The sequence below is a fragment of the Maniola jurtina genome, chromosome 9 (genome assembly GCF_905333055.1).
Source record: "Maniola jurtina chromosome 9, ilManJurt1.1, whole genome shotgun sequence".
Lineage (NCBI taxonomy): Eukaryota > Metazoa > Arthropoda > Insecta > Lepidoptera > Nymphalidae > Maniola > Maniola jurtina.
The window spans coordinates 12483788-12488379 of NC_060037.1; positions in this window are offsets into that span (position 1 = coordinate 12483788).

The window sequence follows — 4592 nt, forward strand, 5'->3', positions numbered from 1 at the left end:
TGAAAATACTTTGTTTTATTCATTGGGTTATTTTAAAATTTCATAATTTGAAAAATTGACTATATGCTATTATGCTGATAAGCACATCATTATACGCTACGCTCCATAAGCCCAATAAGTGCGAGCGAGATAGATTGATTAGAATTATTTATTGCCCAACGACTCAGTTCATGATGCGCGCACTAAAGCCGACGCCAGTGACTTCGTCCGCTAAACTTAGGGTTTTTAAAATCCGGTGGAGACTGCCTTTCCAGAATAAAAAGTAAACTGGCTCAGATGATCGGTAGGAAATTGTACATTACGTTGTGGACATTAAACATTCTCTTCAATTCACTTCGATTGTGTTGCGATCGGTGTGAATCGACCCTAAGGCTGACCGAGCGCACTTTGACTTTGCTCAAGCTTATTATATGATTTATATCAGCTATATAACGCTGACCAGTTTTAACCTTGTCTTAAGTCTGATCAAAGTCAAGCTCTAGATTCCAGCCAGAAAGATCTGGCTTTATTATAAACTAGCTGATGCCCGCGACTTCGTTCGCGTGGATGTAGTTTTTTAAAAATCCCGTGGGAACTCTTTGATTTTCCGGGAGAAAAAGTAGCCTATGTGGTAATCCAGAGTATAATCTATCTTCATTCTAAATTTCAGCCCAATCCGTCCAGTAGTTTTTGCGTGAAGGAGTAACAAACATACACACACACATAAAAACTTTCGCCTTTATAATATTAAGTGTGATTATTATTATATCAAACTAGCTGACGCCCGCGACTTCGTCCGCGTGGATTTAGGTTTTTCGAAATCCCGGGAGAACTCTTTGGTTTTCCGGGATAAAAAGTAGCCTATGTGCTAATCTAGGATATTATCTATCTCCATTCCGAATTTCAGCCAAATCCGTTCAGTGGTTTTTGCGTGAAGAAGTAACAAACATACACACACACACACATACAAACTTTCTCCTTTATAATATTAGTGTGAAGTGTGATGCTATTATTAAATAAATTCGGGAAAATCAGTGGAATTAAAAAAAACTGTATCCATGCGGACCTTGTCTAGTTGCTAATAAATGAAAAACATTTTATTCTAGGGTTCGTTTATTCGAAAATAGGATACGAATGTACATCTATGTTACAATACAATGGAGCACCATACACATACATGAATCGTCGCAGTATACGTACAATACATACAATATTAGGGCATTACTTCATACATGGATTTATACATCGTATTTTTTATAATATGGCTTTTTTAAACAGTACCTAAAGAAGTAGATATTATTACAATAAAAAATCGACGAAAACTATATTCAACTATTGATTAAAATTGAATATCTATTGATTGTTCACAAAATATAAATTAATAGGTAGGTACCTATAATAATAATGATTGTTTACAAATCCTAAATTGTCAAGTCTAAATAAGTGCCATCATTTAAAATGTTTCCTGCTGAAGACAAAGGCACCGTAGGCCAAGGCTGAGATTGAGCGTACTTTGACTTTGCTCAGACCTAAGACACTGTTAAAACGAGACAGCGTTATATCGCTGGCATAACCCTGTCTCGTTTTAAGTGACGTTTTCTGAACAAAGTCCAAGTACGCTCTATAGATCACTGCATTAGGTCAGCTATACACCGTACGCACCTATTTTACCTTGCTCAGACTTAGATCATCAAAAGAGAAAGATATTATAACCTTTGACGCTATCTCATTTTCACTTTAAGACAGATCTGTAGGGCGTGCTTTGACTTTGCTCAGACTTTACTTAGAGACAAAATTAGACCAATAAGACCGACATAAAATAATATGTATGTCTCGTTTTAACACAAGCCGAGTAAGTCAAAGTATAGACTACGCTCTAGTGAGCTCAGCACAAGATATGTCAATTATGGAAAAGACCGCAGAATTAAGGTGGGCACATACTTTTAACACGAAACGCAACTCATATTCGATAAGTATGCTTACACCCTACGAACCATAGTAAATATTTTAAAGCTGTTTAGTTAAGCAAAAATAAGCATGCCTTTTTATAAATAAAACGTACTGTATGTATTGATCCTAGCGCCTAGAGTGAAGCTTTCAAATAATTTGTTAGTGCATCTATTCACAAATACCTATGTATATACTTAGATAGTTCTGCTAACTTCGACAAATCTCAAAAAATATTGTTTTATGTGGAAGCTATGTATTTCAAATAGGAAGTCCATCGGCAATAGGTATCACTCCCTACTAGACTTTTGTATACCTTGTAAGAATATGATTCTTAAAATTTGTTTTTGATGTTAGAAGTTTCTCAGATATACAAATTATGGAGTCTGTCGCTGATGGTCTTCGACAAAATTACTATCCTTTACACCTAACTTAAGATGCACACTTTTTCGTACTACGATTTATCTATTAATCAAAATATTGAGTTAATTACTTTAAACAGAAAAAAAAATTATTTAAGTAGAATTATTGCATAAAAAACAATAATAAATTGCACTAAATATATCTACCTAATTTTGTGACTATTATTATTATTACATAACGTCAGTATAGTAATACAAAAGGAAATTATTGCTATACATTCTTAAAATTAACTCTTAAGCTTAAGAAATACCAATAGAAAATTAAAAAATGTAAGTAGAACAAAATGCATATTTATTATAATGCAACAATATTGCAAAAGCATTTTATATCATTTTAATGGATTTAAACCAAGTTCGATTAATAATTTCATAGGCAAAAAAATTATATAAGTAGGTATGTTTAAATATTAAAGTTAAAGCTATTAAATTTTAATACATCATTAAATTAAAATATTAAGCCTTTTTTTCTTAAATAGCTATAAATATTTTAATTAATAAATCTATGGTAATTTTATGTGAAATAAAAATTGTGCCTTGAATATTAAAGGCAGTCCAGTTTTATTACAGCAGGAGTACACAAACTTACAAACCATTTAGTACCTACCATTCTTTTTACAATGTTCTACAGAGAAAAACGATGTAAGTTTTAGATTGAGTTTTGTAATATATTTTTCATATCATACTCGTCAGTGCAATTTTTAGATTAATAATAATTTAAATGGGGAGATGAATTAATTATAATATGATGGATGAATGATAATATTATCTACAAAACACTAAGGGACGCACCACGAAAATTGAAAGATTAGATAGTTAACTACACTGTTTAACTGAGACGGTTAGTGAGGAGGGCCGCTCCATCCCTCACTAGCAGTCAGTAGTTGCGAGAGGGTGACAGATGAAGTAATTTTTTTTTTAAAGTGAACCGCAAAGCATTGAAAAGTATTGAATCATATTTAAAATTTCTTTTCAACTAATTCACTGTATAAAGATGAACAAAAATCAAAACTTAAACTGTACTAAGTTGGTGAAGTCGGTATTTTGCCCCTTTTTGATTTGGTCTAGCGTCACTGACTTTTTTGCATGGGTAGTTCAAATCCTGCATTTTAACTATACTTACCCATGAAAAAAAAATCACGCCGATCTGTTGCTTCGTTTCACCAACAAACAAACACACTTATATGGGCCATTTATATGGGTAGTGATAATGGAACGTTTTTAGTACCATCTTGTTAATTTGTTTTCAAAAAAAAAAACGCTCCACTCTTGACTGCAGGTATGCGTTGTAGCTAAGAGCTTCAATTTAAAATCCACGGTCACGATCTTTCAATTTTCGCAAAACGAACTCTACCTATTTATCGTTAATACGTAGGATTAATTTTCGCCAATAATAATATTTTATCACATATACGATTACATTCATTTTCATACAAAAACGGTACAAAATTGGGTACAAATGATTTTTGGCACTACTAAGACACAATTTCGAGGGTAATAGGTAAGTTATTCACCTAAATGAGTACAATTCATTTACTTTCTAATAAAGAAAGCCTCGCACCCATTAGATAAGAGAGATCCAAGATCTTTTTACTTTAACTTTAGATTTTGTATGATCTCGAAATTCAAGCAAAATCTAAAACAATTTTTAGCTTGAACACTTAGGCTGAAATCTAAAGAACGTACTTTGACTTTGCTCAGACTTTATTCAAGAGTTAAAACGAGACAGGTTTATGTCAGTCCCGTAAGTACGTCTCGTTTTAACTCTAAATCAATATAAAATCTCAGCCTGAATTCTCATTAAACTCTTAAAGATCACTAGATAGAGCGAAATTAGATTTTGCTAAAACTCCTGACACATTATAAACGGGACAGCGTTCTATCGCTGTCTCGTTTTAACTGAAACTTAAGTCTGAGCAAAGTCAAACTACGGTATATATCTGCCTTAGACTTGGCTTTGAATGAGTGGAGCCTAAAAATACACCTGTGAATGAACTTGATCGATTTTTGTTAGTTCTTTATCTGTGGGCATAAGACTTTATAGAATAATATTATTAAGTATTTTTACTAATAGTATTACGAATACGGACATACAAATTTCACTCTTCACAGATAGCAAAGAAAAATACTAATATTAACTTCATTCACTTTTAGGATGAAATTGATTTTTTATGTTGTTTTACATTATTACCTTCTCATGGCCAACATAGCGTCAGAAATTGAATATATTTTAAATTAGTAAAATAT